Source organism: Bubalus kerabau, chromosome 5, assembly GCF_029407905.1.
Source record: "Bubalus kerabau isolate K-KA32 ecotype Philippines breed swamp buffalo chromosome 5, PCC_UOA_SB_1v2, whole genome shotgun sequence".
In the NCBI taxonomy this organism is placed as follows: Eukaryota; Metazoa; Chordata; class Mammalia; order Artiodactyla; family Bovidae; genus Bubalus; species Bubalus kerabau.
The window spans coordinates 121042980-121065881 of NC_073628.1; the positions used below are offsets into that span (position 1 = coordinate 121042980).

General features: G+C 39.4%; 1 protein-coding gene across 3 annotated transcripts in view; it reads left to right on the forward strand.

The window, feature by feature from the left end:
* The window catches only part of RNF2 (ring finger protein 2), a 43439-nt gene that overhangs the window by 10697 nt on the left and 9840 nt on the right, over positions 1-22902 (forward strand). The window contains exon 2 of one of the 3 annotated variants that reach the window (XM_055582951.1): positions 2285-2331. The exons of the other annotated variants lie outside the window; for them this stretch is intronic. The gene's annotated coding sequence lies outside the window, so the exon portion shown is untranslated. The remainder of the gene's footprint in view (positions 1-2284; positions 2332-22902) is intronic. 3 annotated transcript variants of the gene reach the window in all.

Genomic DNA, 22902 nt, shown 5'->3' on the forward strand with positions numbered 1-22902 from the left:
GATGCTTACTCCTTGGAAGGAAAGTTAGACCAACCTAGATAGCATATTAAAAAGCAGAGACATTACTTTGCCAACAGAGGTCCGTCTAGTCAAGGCTATGGTTTTTCCAGTGGTCATGTATGGATGTGGGAGTTGGACTGTGAAGAAAGCTGAGTGCCGAAGAATTGATGCTTTTGAACTGTGGTGTTGTAGAAGACTCTTGAGAGTCCCTTGGACTGCAAAGGAGGTCCAACCAGTCCATCCTAAAGGAGATCAGTCCTGGGTGTTTATTGGAAGGACTGATGTTGAAGCTGAAACTTCAGTGCTTTGGCCACCTCATGTGAAGAGTTGACTCATTGGAGAAGACCCTGATGCTGGGAGGGATTGGGGGCAGGAGGAGAAGGGGACGACAGAGGATGAGATGGCTGGATGGCATCACTGACTCGATGGACATGAGTCTGAGTGAACTCCGGGAGTTGATGATGGACAGGGAGGGGAGGCCTGGTGTGCTGTGATTCATGGGGTCGCAAAGAGTCGTACACAACTGAGCTACTGAATTAACTGACTGATCTGACTGACTTAGGCTTTTTGAAACATAGTTTTAACTGTGTTTTTTATATGTCTAAATTTGTGTATTTTAAAATCTAACTTTAGATAGTACTAACATTTTCTATTCCATAATCAACTTGATAACATTTTTGATGATTGTGTGATATTTCAAGTGGATGTACCGTGGTCTATTTATCCATTTCCTTGTGGTTGGATTCTAAGGTTCCCTTTAGCTTTGTACTGATGTTGATGGTAAGGACATATAGCGTTCATTGTGGCAGCCAGATGGAAGTATTTAACAAGTAGCACCTATTGTCTCTGTAGTTTATCTTTGTAAGAACAAAGCTGTCTTTTTTTTTTTTTTTAATTGAAGTATAGTTGATTAAGGGCTTTCCTGGTAGTGCAGTGGTAAAGAATTTGCCTGCCAGTGCAGGAGACCCAGGAGACACAGGTTTGATCCCTGGGTCAGGAAGATCCCCTGGAGTAGGAAATGTGAACCAACTCCAGTATACTTGCTTGAAAAATTCCATGGACAGAAGAGCCTGTCTGGCTACAGTCCATAGGTTCGCAAAAAACTGGACACGACTGAGCAACTGGGTACAGCACACAGCAACACAGAGTTGATTTACAATGTTGTGTTATTTTATACTGTACAGCAAAGTGATTCAGCTCTGTGCATACATTCCTTACCATGTGGTTTATCCCGGGATATTGAATATAGTTTCTTGTTGTTTATCCATGCTATATATGCTAGTTTACATGAGCTAATCCCAAATTCCTAGTCCTTCCTTCCCTCATACCCCTCCCCCTTGGCAATCACAGGTCTCTCTGTCACATCTGTTTCTGTATTATCGATAGGTGCATTTGTGTTATACTGTAGATTACACATATAAGTGATATTATATGGATCCGTCTTTGTCTTTCTGATTTGACTTTGTTTAGTACGAGTAGGTCTATCCATGTTGCTGCAAATGGCTTTAAGTCCTTTTTATGGCTGAGTAGTATTCAACTGTATATATGTACCGCATCTTCTTTATCCATTCATCTGTTATAGACACTTAGTTTGCTTCCATGTCTTGGCTATTGTAAGCAATGCTGCTGTGAATTTAGGGGTGCATGTATCGTTTCAAATTATAGTTTTGTCTGGATATGTGCCCAGAACTGGGATTGCTGGATCATATGGCAACTCAATTTTAAGTTTTTTGAGGAACTGCCTTACCGTTCTCCATAATGGCTGCACCAGCTTGCATTCTCACCAAGAGTGTAGGAAAGTTCTACATCCTCTTCAACATTTGTTATTTGTTTACTTTGATCATGGCCATTCTGGCTGGAGTAAGACAGTGCCTTACATAGTTTTGATTTGCGTTTCTCTAATAATTTGTGATGTTGAACATCTTTTTATATGGTTGTTGGCCATCTGTATATCTTCTTTGGAGAAATGTCTATTTCATTAATTTTCCTATTTTTCAATTGGGTTGTTTGGTTTTTGTTGTTATGGTTTAGCTGTATGAGCTATTTGTATGTTTTGGAATGTAATCTCTTGTCAGTCACATCATTTGGAAATATTTTCTGCCATTCTGTAGATTGTCTTTTCATTTTGTTTATGGTTTCTTTTGCTGTGCAAAAGCTTGTAAGTGTGATTAGGTCCTGTTTGTTTATTTTTGCTTAGAATAAATGCATCATTGTTGGCAACAGCTTGTTGTGTAGTACAGCTGAAGAAAACAGAGAGAAGGTAACCTCTGTTTCCTTGTTTCAGATCTGGAACTCTTTGTGTGGAGCAAGTGTTCTTGGCCTTCAGTCCAGGTATCTCTTAAGGATCCATGAATACTCTGAAATTTTGTATGTGTGTTCTTTTGTGTTTTTTTTTATCTTTACAGTCCCTCCCCCAAGATGAGAATTCCTAGCTTTCATCAGATTCTCAAGGGGCATATAGACTCAGAAAAATTAAGCAAGGGTCATGAACTTATAGGATTTTGTTTAAAAAGTCGAGGTAGAGGGAAAGCTATTTTTAAAAAGTGCCTGAAAACAGTGTCTGTTGTATCAAATTAATGTTAGTTTTCCTTTCCATTTATTATTTAATATAGGATAAATTTTCCTTAGGAGACAATGAGTTTTGCTGCTTTAGCTACTTAAGTTCTTTTTTTTTATAGTATTATTATGGTTTTCTCTTCTTAATATTGGTTATTTGAAGAACCCACATAAAGATTTTTGAAGGCTAATTGGTAATAAGTAACTTTACCCTAGTAGACATACATATCTATACGTTTTTAATATATACACATTTAAATATATTTTTTAATTGCTAATAAGAAACTCTGCCCTAATGGACTTGGAAAATAAGTATGTATTTCCTAAAACATGCTCATTTTATAGATAAAGAGATTAAAAGCTGTATATTGACTTGTTCAAAGTCATGTTGATTTCTGGTATATTTGAGCTATGCCAAATTTTTGCTGCTTTCATGAATCTAGGGATTATGCTAATCTTTAGATTTATTAGAGCTGTAACACAGCTTTCTAAAAATTTCTGGTTTCATTTTTCTTCTAAGACTCCAGCCTTTGAAACTGCAGGCTCTGCTTTTTGCCAGTTTTAAACTTTGTTTTTTGATGCAAGTTGCAAAAACCAGGAGATAAGGGTAGAAGAGAAATCAGTTTACATTTTGAAGTTGTATTAAGAACCCACAGTGAGAATTGAGGTCTCCTAAATCCCAGTCTGGCTGCCGCTGTTTTCCATAATAGTTGCTTTTCTGCAAGAGAAAATCTACCCCGTGTGCCAAAGTGACACCAGAAACACATTCTTTACTCCTCTAATCTATTGTTTTAAAACTGTTCAAACCTGTGCCTGTTGTATTTTGGTCATAATAGTAGTAGGAGTTGGAAAATGGAGGGAAACCCTCTCCACAGACTCCTGACAACTCCATGCTGCCTTCTAAAATGTTAACTTTTACGTAGCTGTAATTGTAGCACCGGGCTTCCCTGATGGCAAAGTAGTAAAGAATCTGCCTGCCAATACAGAAGATGCAGGAGACCCGGGTTCCATCCCTGGGTTGGAAAGGTCCCCTGGAGAAGGAAATGGCAACCCACTCCAGTATTCTTGCCTGGAAAATCCCATGGACAGAGAAGCCTGGCGGGCTAGTCTGTGGGGTTGCAAAAAAGTCAGACACGACTGATAACTCACCACCAACAAATAGTAGCACAACTACAAGTTAGTCGTTCCTTTCATTTCTCTGCCTTATAAATATTACTAATCATTTCATATAGTATGACTAATTGTTATTTTTAATGATTGAAAAAATTTTCCATTGTTGATGATGCAGCAGATGTGTCCATGCTGACAGCATTTTTACTGTTGTAGTAGGAATAATAATTGGTGTGATAGTTAAGGGCATGGCCTTCTTAGTCAGGCAAACCTGAGTTTTGAGTCTTTACTCTGACACTGCAAACTTTAAGCTAGTTGCTTGCTTGTTTATTTAGTTATTTATATTTTGGCTTGATTTATTAAATGAAGGAAATTAATAGTACATGTTTCATAGGGTTGTTAGGATTAAGAAATATTTCATATAAAGTGATAAATATAAATGTTATCTGTTATTATTAATAGCATTATTTCCTTAGACTGGGATTACTGGGTGAAAGATTATGAATGTTTGTATCTCTGGAAATGAATTGCCTAGCTGTTTTCTGAAAGGGTTATTCCAGTTGTTGTTGGGAGAATGTGGAGGCATCAGGCTTCAGCTTTCTCTCTTGTCTTTCCCAATGTGATTTTTTAGTTTCTGTGTCTGTCCCTTTCTGCAGCTTAATTTTTCAACGAAGTATGCCCTTGTGAGAAATGTAGACCCTGTTGGTCTATTTTCTGTGACGTAGGGAATGTTGCTGTTACCTCGTGTGTTGTCACTTGCTGAAGTGTGTTCAGCAGCATTTCTGCTCCTTCCGGCAGGAATCTGCACTTGATGGGCATTTCTCCTCCCAAGAAAGCTAGGTGTACCACTTTTCCAAAGTTGTTAAACATCTATTCTGGCACGTGGGATTTTGGACTAAAAGTCATTAGTTGTTAGAAGTCTCTTTAGCTTTGCCATTATTGATAAGCATATGTAAATCTTCAAGCTTTGCTTTATGCTATCCTTGTGTTTCACATCTTCCTCTCAGAGATAGAAGTACTGATCTGTTTCTGCCATTAAATCTGCAGATTTTTATTGGGAGCCAACCACGTATGCTGATGGCATAGAGCAGTAGTCCACAGTCAGTAGTAAGCTGTTTACACACGTCAATATGTTGCCCTGTTTACAGTTTCTTGTAATCTGGGTAGGGATGTGAAATGAAGTTGGTAGCTCCTCTTGCTCAACTTAAGAACTCAGAATTTTTCTGCTCTGCTCAGGAAATTAACAGTGTATGGTGTGTCTCTTGATCTTGAAGCATGGGGAGAATGAAAATTAATCCTTCTCTAAGAATGTGGTTAGTTTGTGGTAGAGTTGGTGCATGTTCGGGGCTGAGAACCTAGATTGTGCCTGAGTTTGAGAGCTAAGTAATCAGTAGTTTGCCAGTAGTTCACTAGATTCAATAATTGGATGAAGCAGCTGACTGGGAACCCCTTAGGCAAGCAGAGGTTGATACAATTTTAGAAGGGTTACAAAATCTAGACAGGCAGATGAGAACCAGGAGCTGAAGTGCAAAGTGCAGGGAATGTCTTGTCAGAGTGCAGACAACTAAGAATTCAGGAAATCAACAAAAATGGAAGGTTCTGACCAAATGGAGCAAAGAAGAAAAAAAATACAAGGGAAAAAAGCAAAGAAACCCCTCCAGATGTACAACTTCTAGCACAAAGATACCAGGTCAGAGGAAAATCTATAGCTAGCTCATTGTTTAAAATATGTGTGCAAACATGCCAGATGGATGTGGAGAAGTATATATGAGGAAGTGCAGAAAGCCTTGTATGTATCTAACCTGGAGTGTTAGATGTGTGAACTTTAATACACAACACACCTCTTTTTGATCAGCTTTGGAAAAAAAAGATTGGAGGAAATGACTGGTTTTGGTTGGTGAAGTTTTCAAGTTGAAAGAAGTTGCTGGAAGTAGAATACCTTCTTAGCCCAAGAGGACATACTTAGTTGCTCAGTTGAGTCTGACTGTTTGCAACCGTTTGGACTGTAGCCTGCCAGGCTTCTCTGTCCATGGGATTTCCTAGGCAGGAATACTGGATGGGTTGCCATTTCCTCCTCCAGGGGATCTTCCTGACTCAGGGATTGAACCTGCATCTCCTGTGTCTCCTGCATAGGCAGGCAGATTCTTTACTGCTGAGCCATTGGGGAAAGGACATTTAGGAAAGCCTTTTGATCTATAAAATATTAGGGCTAAGGGGGCTCTTGGTATTACTTAATATAAATTCTTAAATTTACAAATAAGGAAACTGGATCCTCAATTAAAATGACTAGGAGAAGGCAATGGCACCCCACTCCAGTACTCTTGCCTGGAAAATCCCATGGATGGAGGAGCCTGGTAGGCTGCAGTCCATGGGGTCGCTAGGAGTTGGACACGACTGAGCGACTTTACTTTCACTTTTCACCTCCATGCATTGAAGGAAATGGCAACCCACTCCAGTGTTCTTGCCTGGAGAATCCCAGGGATGGTGGGCTGCCCTCTTTGGGGTCGTACAGAGTCAGATACAACTGACGCGACTTAGCAGCAGCAGCCTTAGTTTACCCCAAAATTGAAAGCAGACCTTCTTTACTATTTGTGTATATTTGTAGAAAATTTGTGGCTCCTCCGGTTTCAGTAACCCATCTTCCTATTATAAAATTGTCTCCACCTAGTGGCAACAAGTATTTTGCAAGAATGAGGACAAGCACAGGAAAAAACCGCTGGGGGCCTTTATTCCTCACTGCTTGTGAGGAAGTCAGCCTGCTGACAGTTGTGTTGCTTTGGAGAGGGGAGAGGGAGAGAGAGTGTGCCTAATGCTTGCGTTAATTTTCCATAACCTTATGGGAATTTGTAAACTCTTTATACCTGAATTAGGCGTTATATTTATTGTTGACTATGTAAAAAGTGTGTTCAGCTTTTCAGAGTTTTTCATGTACACACACATACATATTACATAAGGATATGTGTGTGTGTGTGTGCGCACACACACATATATACATTTTTTCCATCTTTGTTTTAAGTTAAAAGCATGATAACTTCCGTCAGTGGACGTTATGGAGAAGAGATGAACTAAACGGTAAATGATACCTGGACAATGAGGGGCGGGTGGAGGGGAAAAGGTCCCAACCTTTGTAAAATATGAAATTCTGGAAATATTAGAATAAAGTATGGATGTATGGTTGATGTTGTTTATAATCTTAGAGTATGGATTAGCTTTCCAAAGAAGCCATAGAGGGAAAGATACATTAAAGATATATAAAAAATAAAATCTATGGCTTAAAGAAGTCGAAGGCAAAAGACAACAACTGGGGGGAAATATTTAACAGTCATGACAGGCAAAAGGTTGATTTCCTTAGCAGAAAAGGTTCTTACAAATTACCTTTTAAACAACTAATAGAAATGAATATGAATAAGTAATTGACAGAGCCCCCAAAATGGCCAGTAAAGCTATGAGAATGTACTCAATTTCACTCATGGTTGAAGCTTGCAAATGAAAACAACAATGAAATATTATTTTCCATCTATCAAATTAGGCAGGCTTTTAAACAAAGTGTTGCTGATTCTTAATTGGTAGAAGGGTACAGTGGTCTAGCAATTTAGCAGTATTTGTCTGAATAAAAAAAGTTACCTGCCATTTGAGCCAGTAATTTTGCCTTTAGGAATTTGCCTAGGCAACTTCTTACTGTCAAATATAAAATCAACAAAACATATATTTGATGAATGGTGAACCACATCTTTATGGGGGACAATTTCAGGAACTTGTACCAATTGGGAATCTCAGAAGTTTCCTTGGATCACTAAAAACTAATCTTTAGCTAGAACAGTGGGTTCTCCACGCTGGCTATGCATAAAAACCTTGTGGTTGTCTTTCTAACCGTACCAAGTGCCCCAGAGATGATAATTCAGGTAGTCTGGAATGGAACCTTGGTATCAGAATTGTGTTAAAGCTCTCCGGGTGGTTCCTGTATGGAGCCAAATTTGAGAACTACATCTCTAGATTACAAGAATTTTTCCTGTGAGTGCATTAATTTTCTTCTGGCAGAAGATAAGACTACTGGACAAGTTAACTGAAATTCATATTTTTTTCACTTTGTCCCGCTCTCCCTTTGGCTTTCTTTTGATAATTTGGGTTCAAGTGGTATATTACTTTCCTATTGCTGCGATGATAAACTACCGCAATATGGTGGCTTAAAAAATAACGCAAGTTTGTTATCTTACAGTTCTGACAGCCAGAAGTTCACAGTGGGTCTTGCAGAATCAAGGTGTTGACAGGGCTGTGTTCCTTCTGGAGGCTTTAGGGGAGAATTCACGTTCCTTTTCTTCTTTAGCTTCTAGAGGCTGCTGTACCTACAGCCCTTGGCTCACAAATTCTTTCTCCGTTGTCAAGCCAGCAGTATAGCATCTTCAGATTTCTTGCTTTGATTTATATCTCTGCCTCCATCACATTGCCTCCTCTTTTTTTAAGGACCCTTCTGATTCTTGTTTAGGTGCTCAGTTGTGTTTCACTCTTTTATGACTCTATGGACTGTACCACCAGGCTCTTCTGTCCGTGGGATTTCCCAGGCAAGAATACGGGAGTGAGTTGCCATTTCCTTCTCCAGGGGATCCTCCTGACTTAAGGGTTGAATCTGTGTCTCTTACATTGGCATGTGGACTCTTTACTGCTGAGTCACCTGGGAAGCCCACCCCTGTGATTAGTTCAGTTTAGTTGCTGAGTTGTGTTCGACTCTTTGTGACCCCATGGACTGCAGCACGCCAGGCTTCCCTGTCCATCACCAACTCCTGGAGCTTACTCACACTCATGTCCATTGAGTCGGTGATGCCATCCAACCATCTCATCTGTCGTCCCCTTCTCCTGCCTTCAGTCTTTCCTAGCATCAGCGTCTTTTCCAACGAATTGGCTCTTTGCATCAGGTGGCCAACGTATTGGAGCTTCAGCATCAGCCCTTCCAGTGAATATTCAGGGTTGATTTCCTTTAGAATTGACAGGTTTGATCTCCTTGCTGTTGATGGGACTCCCAGGTGTCTTCTCTAGTATCACAGCTCAAAACGTCTCAGATGGATACACAAAGAGACAGAATGAAAACAAGGCTGCTGCTCATATAACTGGTGTTGGCTGATAATAACCCTTAATGCATTCTGAAGTCTTGGGGAAAGACTGACTTGAGCTATTAAAGTATCCATAGGGGTGTGGAAACTGAAGTAGTAATGTTAGAGGAGGTGAGATGGTAATGAGAAGTATTATAGGAGGGCACAGTTTACACTAAATTATCTAGATCTGCATTTTAAGTGCTTTAAAAATATCTTAAAGCATTTATTTTTCCTGTGACAATAAGTTAATTTTACATAGAGACCAAAAAATGTTAAGTCTCTTACCAACAGTACTCAAAAACTTAATTAAGACTGGATAATGAAGGTTTGGTAAATCACCTTTGAAAGGTTCCTGCTCTATGTTCCATAGTGTGAAAAGATATAATCCAAATAGGAATTGATTATTTTTTCTTTTTAAATAAAGCTTTTGGGTTACTGAAAGTAATTTAGCTTTTTATTCCAGATGTTGAATCCAAAAACAACTTTTCCAATAAAGAGCACTTTCTTTGCATTTTTAGAAGCTTACAGAAATCAGTATCTGTCTTACAGCTGTAGCTTTAGATTAAACTGCTGTGAGTGGTTTTTATGAGGTGATGCTTACTGCAGGCAGTGTTATGATGGCAGTTGGATTGCTTACTCAGAATTTATTATTGCTCCATGGTTTGCCTAGTCTTGAATAAATTTCTAAACTCTTTTAACACCTGTATCCTTTGAGCAAGCAGTGTTTTAATTAAGGAACAAATTGTTTGCTCATTCCCATGTTGTATAATGAAATGCAAGAGGAAAAGAAAAATGTTAAAGATTGGGAGAGTTAATTTTGATGTGACCTTTATTTACTTTATGTTCAAAGATAGCAATAACCATGGAAGAAAAAGGTAAGTTTCTTAATATAGGGGGAAAAAGAGTTTCATAGTTTTGTTTCATAGTGGTAGGGATCTCAAGCAAATGAAGAAAGATGCTTTCTAGGAAAATGGGATAATGTAAGTACTTTAAAAGTGATTGTGTCTTCTGATATATGGTTCACAGTTTTTAAAAAAAAAACCGTAAATCATATACAGAATAAAGACATATAAGTGTTGGCTGTGAGGGGTTGATTATAGAGTAACTTTTACCTTTGGCAGTCCTGGTAGGCTAAAAAATGGACCCCTGCCCGCCCACCCCCTCCAAAGATATCCACATCCAAACCCCTGAAATCTGTAATGTTACTTTTTTAGAGGGGAGGAGTCTTTGTAGATGTCATTAAGTTAAAGATTTTGATACAAGGAGATTACCCTGGGTTGTCTGAGTGGGTTTTAAATGTTAATTACATGTGTCTTTATAAGAGAGCAGCAGAGAGAGTTTACATTTAGAAGAGGAGGCAGTATGACCACAGAGGCAAAGATTGGAATGATGTAGCCACAGGTCAAGAAACGCCAGCAGTTACTCCAAGCTGGAAGAGGCAAGGAGCAGAATCTTTCATAAAATCTCTGAAAGACGCGCAGCCTGCCAACACCTTGATTTTGGCCCTGTGATACCAGTTTAGGATTTGTGGCTTCCAGGACTGAGAGAAATTTCTGCTGTTTTAAACCACCAAACGTGATAATTTGTTACAGCAGTCATAGGAAACTAATACATCAGTCATTCTTCAGAGTATAAATGGATTCCCTATACATATAAAGTATATGGAGTATAAATAACTCCATGTAAGTATACTCCCCTCCAAAAGGATGAAGAGTTAAAGTATATGGAGTTATTTATAGCTCAAACTCCTTAAACTAGTTCTATTTCAGATACTCTGAAAAGACCAGGCAATTTTTATGATTAAAGCAACTGGTAAGCATTTTTAGGCACAGAACTCTGAGGTTTAGCTCAAAATATGTTATATTTGAACCTCCTTTTGGGGAGAAGAGTTTTTATTCATTCTGAAATCTCCCTGGTGGCTGTTCTGTAGCTCCACTTTGGTAAGACTACACTTTAGACTCCTAAAATTTTACGACACAATGTCAGCCATTTTGCCTGTGCATCTGCTATTTAATAAGAATTCTTTTACCCATACTACAGAAAATGTGCACTTGAGACTCTTATTGAGAATGGAGTTAGGAGTTTTTATGACCCAGCTGTCTGCGGAGGCCTTACAAATAGCTGTGAAAAGAAGAGAAGCGAAAAGCAAAGGAGAAAAGGAAAGATATAAACATCTGAATGCAGAGTTCCAAAGAATAGCAAGAAGAGATAAGAAAGCCTTCTTCAGCGATCAATGCAAAGAAATAGAGGAAAACAACAGAATGGAAAAGACTAGAGATCTCTTCAAGAAAATCAGAGATACCAAAGGAACATTTCATGCAAAGATGGGCTCGATAAAGGACAGAAATGGTATGGACCTAACAGAAGCAGAAGATATTAAGAAGAGATGGCAAGAATACACAGAAGAACTGTACAAAAAAGATCTTCACGACCCAGATAATCACGATGGTGTGATCACTGACCTAGAGCCAGACATCCTGGAATGTGAAGTCAAGTGGGATTTGAAAGCATCACTATGAACAAAGCTAGTGGAGGTGATGGAATTCCAGTTGAGCTATTCCAAATCCTGAAAGATGATGCTGTGAAAGTGCTGCACTCAATATGCCAGCAAGTTTGGAAAACTCCGCAGTGGCCACAGGACTGGAAAAATTCAGTTTTCATTCCAATCCCAAAGAAAGGCACTGCCGAAGAATGCTCAAACTACCGGACAATTGCAGTCATCTCACACGCTAGTAAAGTAATGCTCAAAATTCTCCAAGCCAGGCTTCAGCAATAATGTGAACCGTGAACTTCCTGATGTTCAAGCTGGTTTTAGAAAAGGCAGAGGAACCAGAGATCAAATTGCCAACATCCGCTGGATCATGGAAAAAGCAAGAGAGTTCCAGAAAAACATCTATTTCTGCTTTATTGACTATGCCAAAGCCTTTGTGTGGATCACAATAAACTGGAAAATTCTGAAAGAGATGGGAATACCAGACCACCTGACCTGCCTCTTGAGAAATTTGTATGCAGGTCAGGAAGCAACAGTTAGAACTGGACATGGAACAACAGACTGGTTCCAAATAGGAAAAGGAGTACATCAAGGCTGTATATTGTCACCCTGTTTATTTAACTTATATGCAGAGTACATCATGAGAAACGCTGGACTGGAAGAAACACAAGCTGGAATCAAGATTGCCAGGAGAAATACCAATAACCTCAGATATGCAGATGATACCACCCTTATGGCAGAAAGTGAAGGAACTAAAAAGCCTCTTGGTGAAAGTGAAAGAGGAGAGTGAAAAAGTTGGCTTAAAGCTCAACATTCAAAAAACGAAGATCATAGCATCCAGTCCCATCACTTCATGGCAAATAGATGGGGAAACAGTGGAAACAGTGTCAGACTTTCTTTTTCTGGGCTCCAAAATCACTGCAGATGGTGACTGCAGCCATGAAATTAAAAGACGCTGACTCCTTGGAAGGAAAGTTATGGCCAACCTAGATAGCATATTAAAAAGCAGAGACATTACTTTGCCAACAAAGGTTCGTCTAGTCAAGGCTATGGTTTTTCCTGTGGTCATGTATGGATGTGAGAGTTGGACTGTGAAGAAGGCTGAGCACCGAAGAATTGATGCTTTGAACTGTGGTGTTGTAGAAGACTCTTGAGAGTCCCTTGGACTGCAAGGAGATCCAACCAGTCCATCCTGAAGGGGATCAGCCCTGGGATTTCTTTGGAAGGAATGATGCTGAAGCTGAAACTCCAGTCCTTTGGCCACCTCATGCGAAGAGTTGACTCATTGGAAAAGACTGATGCTGGGAGGGATTGGGGGCAAGAGGAGAAGGGGACGACAGAGGATGAGATGGCTGGATGGCATCATTGACTCGATGGACGTGAGTCTTGGTGAACTCCGGGAGTTGGTGATGGACAGGGAGGCCTGGTGTGCTGTGATTCATGGGGTCGCAAAGAGTCGGACACGACTGAGTGACTGATCTGATCTGATCTGATCTGATGACCCAGCTTGTGCCAGGAAGTCTTCGAGACTTGAGACTGGTTTACTGGGAGTCTGCCCAAGCATAAACACTGTATCGGTTCTCTGCACTTTAGCCCTATATCATTAATGATCAGACACCAGTGTACCTGGCCTATAGTATCTTCACCTTCTCAAAGATTATATATGTGTTTGGGGAAAGAGAAGGATAATTCAGGAAATATGCATTTGAATGTCTGTATATGTTATTCAAAGCTGTGGTTTAAGATGCTCTTTTTTTTATGCCATCTAGTGCCCCCTTCTATAAAAAAATCCACAAGTTTCTAGTGGCATTTGAGCCAGAAATGTTTCTAATAACTTCTTTTTTTCCGTCAAGCTTCCAGAAACTACTCTTAGTATTCATCTACATACAGGTTACTAGCAATAGACAACGACACATCTGCCCTTTTCGGTAACTTTTGTTTGTTATAGAAAAGGCCTTAAATTCTTGAGAGCAAATAAGCCGGTCAGTTTTTAATCAAACAAGGCACATGCTGAAGCATTCTTATATTCCTTTGTTGTTGTTGTTCAGTTGCTAAGTTGTGTCCGACTCTTTGTGACCCCATGGACTGCAGAACGCCAGGCTCCCCTGTCCTTCACCGTCTTCCAGTTTGCTCAAAATTCATGTCCATTGAATCAGTGATGCTTTCTAGTCATTTCATCCTCTGCCGCCCCCTTCTCCTTTGCTTTCTAGCTTTCCCAGCATCCAGGTCTTTTCCACCAACTTAGCTCTTTGCATCAGGTGGCCAAAGTATTGGAGCTTCAGCATCAGTCCTTCCAATGAATATTCAAGGTTGATTGATTTCCTTTAGGATTGACTGGTTTGATCTCCTTGCAGTCCGAAGGGACTCTCAGTAGTCTTCTCTAGCACCACAGTTCAAAAGCGTCAGTTCTTTGGTGCTCAGCCTTTTTTATGGTCCAACTCTCATATTTGTACATGACTACTGGAAAAACCATAGCTTTGACTCTGTGGACCATTGTCAACAAAGAGTGACATCTCTGCTTCTTAATACACTGTCTAGGTTAGTCATAGCTTTCCTTCCAAGGCGTGTCTTTTTAATTTTGTGGCTGCAGTCACCATCCACAGTGATTTTGGAGCCCAAGGAAATAAAATCTATCAGTGCTTCCACTTTTTCCCTTTCTATTTGCCATGAAGTGATGGGAATGAGAACCCCATGAACATGTCTTTTTGAAAATAATAAAATTATTATTTTTAAAAGGGGGTTAATGTTAGAGATGTCTAAATCATTTTTTCCCCTTGTACTTCACCTATTTGGAGCCTAAGAAATAATAGTTCCTATTTATTGCAACAAAATTATCTCTTCAGTTTGATGGCTTATCATTTATAAAATGCCACACATTTTATTATGACCATCTCATTCAGCTTTATCAATGACCCTGAAAAGATTTGTCACTTTGCAGATTAACAGATAAAGCCTTGAGTGTTTGCTCATGGATCCATAGCCAGTAACTGCTAGCGTTAGGTTGGAAACTCAAGCTGATCCAGTTCCAAAGAACACTGTGCTTTCTAGGTGTCTCATTTATTTTACTATAACAAGGATATCCCTAAAGTATGAAGTTTGCTGACTTTATGCTTGAGGAATTTTTGGTTTAGTGGGTTTGTTTTTCCTTCTAGGGGAGCCAGAGAATGATTTTGGGAGCAAATATATAATATAACCTAGTCAAGGAATTTGAGGGTTTTGGAGGTCTCAAAGAGTTGAATGGAACCTGTATTAGTATTGTCCTCGTTTTTTTTTTGTATGAAACCTGCTCTTTGCCACATTTAATGTCTATAGGGGCTTCCCAGGTGGCTCAGTGGTAAAGAATCCACCTGCAGTGCTGGAGATGCAGGGAATGTGGGTACAGTCCCTGGGTCAGGAAGATCCTCTGAAGGAGAAAAATGGCAACCCACTCCAGTATTTCTTGCCTAGGAAATCCCATGGACAGAGAACCTGGCAGGCTACAGTCCATGGGCTATAAAAGAGTAGGAAATGACTCAGCGACTAAACAACAACAATAACAATGTCTATATGGTTTTTTTAATACTCCCCTCAACCAATCTGAGGGTTATAGATCGGGGTGGAATAAAAAGACACTTTGGAGAGCCTTTGCATTACTTTGCCAGGTACTACTAAGTGAATATTTATGTGCAGCCATGTTATGTGTGTTCGTGTCTATTTAGTTGCTCAAGTCATGTCTGACTCTGCGACCCCATGGACTGTAGCCTGCCAGGCTCCTCTGTCCATGGATTTCCCAGGCAAGAATAGTGGAGTGGCTTGCTGTTTCCTCCTCCAGGGGATCTTCCTGACCCAGGGATCGAACCCGCATCTCCTGCATTGCAGGTGAATTCTTTACCACTGAGCTACCAGGGAAGCCCAACGATGTTATGATTAGCATCTCAAGTCCCTGGATGAGTCTCCGAAAGATGAATCCATAATGTAATTGAATTAGTACACAAATACACATTTTCCAGTAATACAGACACATAAGTATAATATATTTTTAATGGAAAAAAACTTTAAGTGGTAATTTTAATTTTAAGTTGGGGATTAATATACTTTTGTCCTGAAAACTAATTTTTGTATTCATTTAAAAAAATTTTCACTTTTCCTAAAGCCTGAATTGCAAGACATGTTTTAGCAACCAAATTCTTTGTGTCAGAATGATAAAAATTTAATAGCCAGATTATTCTGTCCCCAAAACCATGGCACTGTACACTTCCAGTGATTTGAGAACTCCTGTTTCTGCATACCTTTTCTAACAGTATTATCAGTCATCTTAATTTTTGTCTGCATCACAGCCAAAAAATAGAGCATATATAGATAACATTGTCTTGATTTGCAGGTTAGTGATTTGTAGTGAAGTTAAGCATGATTTGATTTTGTTGGCCACTCGTAATTCCCATTAATTACCCATTTATCATTTTGCCTATATTGAGTTGTCTTTTAAATTGACTTAGGGCAGGATCTGTTATATATTATGGATTTTGACCTTTGTTTATTATGTATGTTGCAAGTATTTTCTCTTTGTCAATTGGCTTATCTTTTAAATTTTCTTGTCTTTCTTTTCTGGTCTGATAATTCCAGTATCCCTGCCATGTCTGGGTCTGATGCTTTGTTTCTCAGATTATGTTTTTGTCGTTTGATATGCCTTGCAATTTTTTCTATTGCCAGCATGCTGACATGTTGTACTGGGTAAAAGCAACTGTTGCAAAAAGGCCTTTAGTAGTGTGCTGGTGAGGTGTTGGGGGAAAGTGATGGTTCTGTACTCTTTTAATTGGTCTCAGAATCTATTCCTCTGGACTGTGAACTTCACTAGTGGCTGTTAGTTTTTTTTTTTTTTTTTTAACCCCTTTTAGGTGGGACAGGATGACTAGAATGGACTGGAGTTGGTTATTTCCCTTCCCCAGGTCACCTAGGTTCTGATAATACCCCAGCAGGTTAGGTTCTGGTACTTGCTATGGGAATGTTTGGGGTTCTGGAGGTAAATGTGACGGTATTTTGGGGGCTCCCCTCTCTGTGACTGGGTCCCCCTGGAGTTTCTAACTCAGCCTTGTCCACACTCAGCATACTCCAAGACTTTTTCAGGTACAGTGCAGAGTCTCCCCCCTGACACTGGTTCCTCCTGCAGTTGCGGTGTTGAGATTCCCAGTTTCTGTCTCTCCAGTTTGGGGACAGTCACTGTCCTTCTGGCCTCCCCTCACTTACGGATCCTGGAAGAGTAGTCCATTTTTCAGTTTGTTCAGCTTTACATGCAGAACTGGAAATGAAAGTCTTAATCTTTTTTCTTATTTTTTTTGAAAAGAGAAAGATAAGCTAGTAAACCTCTTTGTGTAGAATGCGTAGGAGTTTTCATCTCTTTTCCCTTCCCTGCCCTTTTCTTTATGGGTAGTCACTTGTTACAAAAAGGCATTTAGTAGTAGTGGCCTCTGAGAAAAACTACTTTTAGTAGTAGTGTTGAGAAAAACTCAACATGCAAAAAAACTAAGATCATGGCATCCAGTCCCATGACTTTATGGCAAATAGATGGGGAAACAGTGGAACAGTGAACAGACTTTATTTGCTTGGCTCCAGAATCACTGCAGATGGTGGCAGATGGTGGCTGCAGCCATGAAATTAAAGATGCTTGCTCCTTGGAAGAAAAGCTATGACCAACCTAGACAGCATATTAAAAAACAGAGATGTTACTGACAAAGGTCCATCTAGTCAAAGCTATGGTTTTTCCAGTAGTCGTGTATGGATGTGAGAGTTGGACTATACAGAAAGCTGAGCACTAAAGAATTCATGCCTTTGAACTGTGGTGTTGGAGAAGACTCTTGAGAGTCCCTTGGACTGCAAGGAGATTCAACCAGTCCATCCTAAAGGAAATCAGTTCTGAATATTCATTGGAAGGACTGATGCTGAAGCTGAAACTCCCAATACTTGGGCCACCTGGTGCGAAGAACTGACTCATTTGAAAACCTCATTTGACTCATTTGACTCATTTGAAAAGACTCTGATGCTGGGAAAGATTGAAGGTGGGAGGAGAAGGGGACGACAGAGGATGAGATGGTTGGATGGCATCACCGACCTGATGGATGTAAGTTTGAGCAAGCTCCAGGACTTGGTGAAGGACAGGGAAGCCTGCTGTGCTGCAGTCCATGGGGTCACAAAGAGTCAGACACAACTGAGCGACTGAACTGAACTGAACTTGTTGAGTGGTGGCATTCAGTTGTTCAGTCGCTCAGTTGTGTCCAACTCTTTGCCACCCCATGGACTGCAGCACACTAAGTTCCCTGTCCTTCTCCATCTACCAGAGTTTGCTCAAACTCTTGTGTGTGGAGTTGGTGATGCCATCCAATCATTTTGAGGTTGTTGTATTGAAAAAGCTTTTGAAACCACATTGAGTGTCCACAAAAGGACTTTGTGATCTGCCATATCTGACAATGTGGAAAGTCAGCATGAAAGCCAGATATTTATGGTCCTTCAAAGAACGTTCTGAATATACTATTGCTATTTTCCCTTTGGTTATTGAAACTGGGAACTCTCAACATTTAACTGTGACTAGATCTTTTCTCAGGATTTATTTTGTTTCTGTCACTGCTACTAAAATTACCTTGTCTGAACTGTAACGCTAATATTCACTTCACAACTTTGAGTGTCTACTTTGTGCAAGAAACATTTCTGTTTTGTTGGGTATCTCTTTTCTTAATCAGAAGTGTCATCTAGGTGGAGATTGGGCCATGGGTAGACCCAGATCTGTTTTGCGGCAAGGATCTTCAGGCAGTAGTCAACTCCTGTTACTGGAAAGAATCTACTTTGTCTGACACCTCATTTCCCTCCTTTGCGGGCTTCAGCTCTACTTTCCAGCCTTTCAGATTGTAGTTTTTATCTAGGCTATCCATTCTTACTCCTTTTCTCTTTCTTTGCTCTATGTATATGTCAGTAGTATGAATATCTAGATGACTCCCAAATACCGGTCATCAAAGTCACAATTCGTTCTCACCTGAAAAACAAGCTAAATGTCTTTCATGTTCTTGGCTTGGGCAGGAATGAGCTGCAGACAGAAATGCAGCTTGTCACTAAACCAAAGAAGGGGAAAGTTTGTATATGATTTAGGGGAAGGATAGAATTTAGGTTAAATTTAAGTGAAAAAATATATATTGACCTAAAAGCAAAGAGGAACTAGTTCTGGGGCGCTTATCTGTTTGGTAACTGCCAGAGTGGAAGTATGAGCTTCCCGAATATGTGCAGTTCACATGCTTTAGGCCAAAGTAGAATTTATAGCTCCCTCTGTATATGTGGATTGTCTTGAGTCAAAAACCGGAAGTTTTCATCTCAGATCCCCTTTTGACCCTCCTTGGCCAGATCACAGGAGATGTTACTAAACATTGTTGATATCTGCACTGCTGACATGTTCTCAAAAATTGAGATACACCCTCTGTGTTTTCTTAGACTTCTAACTTTATTGAGGCTTTCAATGGCAAAGTCAAAGATCTCTCTTGGTAAATGTCACGTTGCACTTGGAAATATGTGGGTTATTTTCAAATATCTTTTGATACTGATTTCTAACATAATTCCACAGTGATAAGAGAACAAACAGACTCTATTTCAGTACCTTTAGACCATGAAATTTTTGCACTTTGTTTTATGTCCATGGGTATCTTCCAGTGTCTCCTAGTTTATTGTCTGGGAACTTGAGTAGAACTTGTGTCCCACTGTTGTGTGAAAACTGTAGAAATCTTAATTATGTTGAATTGGTTCTCATAGTGATTTTCAGGTCTACTGAATTCTTTTATTTCTCTATATATTCATTCTGTTAATTTTGAGAGTTTGATGTTGAAACTCCAACTAAAATCTCTTAATCTACCTAAAAAATAATATATAGTGGAACTATATGTAACCTTGTTCTATATTTTCCAAATCTCCTGTAATTGTGTTATCATACTTTCATAATTTAAAAAAGAAAAAAGAAAAAAAATGAGATAGTGGTTTTGGTAATCAGCAAGATTGTATCCTTTTTCTTTTCTTTTTTTTTTTTTTTGTAACACCTGCTGTGTTATCTGGTAAGATGGCATCCATGCAGTAGCATTAAAGACTAGTTACCAGGGAACTTATGATTGATCGTAATACAGATTCAAACAGAAAGACTGGAAAATTTTCAAAAGTCATATTGATCCTGGTTTTCCAAATGATACTGTGATGTTTTGGAAGTACAACTAACTTGTGGTTTACTTTCTAAATCTTAGTTGCCACAGGTATACCAATACCCAAATCAGATAAAATTTGGCTATGTTCAGCAGAACTGATATCTCTAGAAACAAGGCCTTAGGAGAATATTTTATTTGACAGTTCCTATTAGTTTGCTGGGGGAGCATTTTAGACAGATGAAAGGAGTGTTCTGTTTATAGTTGACCCCAGGGTAACAGTGTTGGGACATGGGTTAGGATTTAGAGTTCTGAGAAATTCCTCCTGTCTTAGTAGTTTTAGTTTCTGATAGATTAATTTTGTTATTACAGAGTTTATGGTAGAAAAGTGGCACATGTATTTACAGGGAAGCTGTATTTAAAGGTAGTTTACCTTAAGTTCAGTGAATTCCAGAGTCAGCTTCAGAGCTGCATCCTTGGTAGGTTTGAGGCCATTGTTCTTTACACACACACATCCCACCTGACCCCACCCCACATATACCCTTTATTTGCTATTATGGAGCAGTGCCTCTTCCACTAATTTTTTCTGATTGCTCTATCTGTCAGTATCTTTACAAATAGGTCCTTGAAACTTAGAGGCTAAAGGATCTTTGGTTTTTTAATCTGAAGTATCATATGTTTGTTTTAGTTTGTACTTTGTCAGTTTTCTAAAGGTCTTCTCACATTTTCAACTGCTATGTTGGAAATTATCCAAATTTGCAAATTTTCGATCCTTTTTTTTTTTTTTTAATCCTGTATTTTAGATGTGAGCCTGTTAAGAAAAAGAAGGACAGGTTCTTTTTACACTATCTGTTGGGCCTGTCCCACAATACAGGTTGCACACCTTGATGCCAGTTTCTTTCTTTCTTTTTTTTTTTTTTTTGATGCCAGTTTCTTATGTTTCCTATTTATTGTTCCATTCCTTGCTCACAACCTTGAATTTTAGTCTGACTTTTAAAGGAAAGGCATCAGAAAAGGCCTGTGTATCACTCTTGTTTTCTTGCCTTTTCTAGTCCCTTGCATTCCCTAGTCTCCTGTGAAGTGTTTTGTACTTTCTTTTTTTCTGTTTTTCCAGCCAGTTTTCAACACTTTTATTCATCTGAGAGGCTACAAGTAGATGGAGTCATTAATATAAGCCTGGGATTCCTGGACAGTGTCTTGGTAACAGAATGAAATCCAATAATAGTCATTAGTCTCTCTGCCTTATGGTTTTGAAAGTTTTTTATTATGACTGTTAACCTGAACTGTACCTTACTTTAGTTTACATTGGTTTATCTACCATTGTAGCAGTCTTAAGTGGGTATGGGCCATTGGTTGTTTTCTTGGGGAAGACCTTGAGGAAAAGTTAGTTCGTTTGGAATTTCAGGGGAGGCAGTAAAGGGGAACAGAGAGTATAAAAGGTGGTGATGCCAAGACATAATGTTGGGTACATAAGGAGGGCAGGTTTCAGATAATCTGAATGCTTTTTTCTTTGCTAGAGAGTCTTTAAATATATGCTGCTTTGAAGTCCAAGTTTAAGGCTTCAGCATGCCAGTCAGAAAGACTGGCCATCGTATATTTGGTACTTTTTCTCCTTTCTTTTCTAGAGCTTGTTTTAGTTGTATTGATAACACACACTGCAGACAGTAGGATCAAGCAATGCTCATAAAGTGGTGGCTTCTTGTTTAGTTGGGAAGTCATGTCCCCCTCCTGGCTACGCTGTGGACTGCAGCCCACCAGGCCTCTCTGTCCATGGGACTTCCCAGGCAAGAATACCGGAGTGGGCTGCCATTTTCTTCTCCAGAGGTTCTTCCCGACCCAGGGAACAAACCTGTGTCTCTTGCGTTGACAAGCGGATTCTTTACCACTGAGCCACCTGGGAAGCCCATAAAGTGGTGGTTAGAAACCACGATTTAGTCCCTAAAGTACAGAAATGTTAACCTTAGTCCCCGAGTACAGAAATGAAGAATGGTCTCCTCCATTAAACAAAGTGATGTCTCTTTTAGATATCTCCTATTGAATATTTTAGAGAGGCTTATGGCAAAGCTTGTTGCTCCAGAGAGCAGACACTGGTTTCTTGGGTCTCTTGTATCCATTGGCTGCTAAAGTTTAACTACATAGCAGTTAGTAGAGCCTGTGCCATCATTTGATCCTCTGAAGATTGAATGATACAGAAAAGACAGTATTTCATCAAGAAGTTTCTTTTACAAAATTCTTTCAATTTATGATTCTCAGAGAATGGAGTTAAAGCATTCAGGGAGATACTCAAAGAACCACAGGATACTAATCATAGAATTAACAAACTCAGCTAGTCTAGTGACTGTGCAACTCAGCTATAATAGCTGAGAAAAATTGCTGAGATTCCAGATTACTGTTGGGGACACTGATCAGGGATCATATAGGACCTGAATGATAATTTTAGTTCAAGGACAAAAGGCTAAAGGAATGTTTGCTTGTTTGGGAGTCCACTAGTTCCAATAAGCAAAATGAACAAGTCTTTAGGGTAGACTCAGTGGACAGCCTCAAAATTACAAACAAAATCCATGATTCATTCAAATTTGAAAAATTTGAACATTTCACATTTTTGCTTGGACAAAGGAGAAACTTCATGTGGAAATGTAGCTTTCTGTCAATGAGACAATGTGTGTTGAATTTTAGAGGGTACTAGAATTTAGGTTAAAGTTCAGTGAAGTGCTTTTACTTATAAAAGCAAAGTTGAGTTAATTGCTCATTAGGTGAAGTCTTGAGCAGATATTTTAAAATGGTATCTGCTAAAAGTGGGAAATTCAGCATCCTGGATACAGATGGATCATGTCCTTCATTGTTGATGTGCCAGTGTAGAGTATATGACATACTGTGATCATGCAAGTTGTGTCTTTAGGCAAGTGTGATGTTTTCCTTCTCACTGTCTACTGAACCACTCTCCCTCCCTTAGTGGTCCATTAAATAACTAGAACTCAAGGAGACCTTGAAATTGTATCAAATGGTGAGTACTAGGAGGAACTAGGACATTCAGCCAGAAGTAAAGAAAAATCAGGTGGGATGTGATAACTGTATCCAAATATTTGAAAGACTGTTGTGTAGAAAAATGGTTTGACTTAAATCAGCTTGCCTCCAGAGGGCAAGCTGTAAGGGTGGATAGGTAGCAGTTTTGGACTTACCATTAGGAGGAGCTTTCTGAATTCTAAGCTGACTTAGTAGATGGGAGTTTTCATGAGTGGAGCTGTGAAAGTAGAGGCGGGATGGCCGGTGGCTTAAAGTGCTTAGAAGGTAGATTCTGTGTCTCCGGGAAAAACCAGGTGGCCATGCTGAAGAGTCTGACATTTTTCTGACTTAATTCTAAATTCCATGACCGCTAGTTTCAGAAAGATACTTGCTATCTTGGGTGAAGAAGATTTTTTGTACGTTAGTAATAATGAAGCATTCTCTGTATGCGGGCTGTTAGGTGTTCAGAAATCAGTGATAGCCTCTTGCTGTCAAGTAGCTTGTATTTATAAAT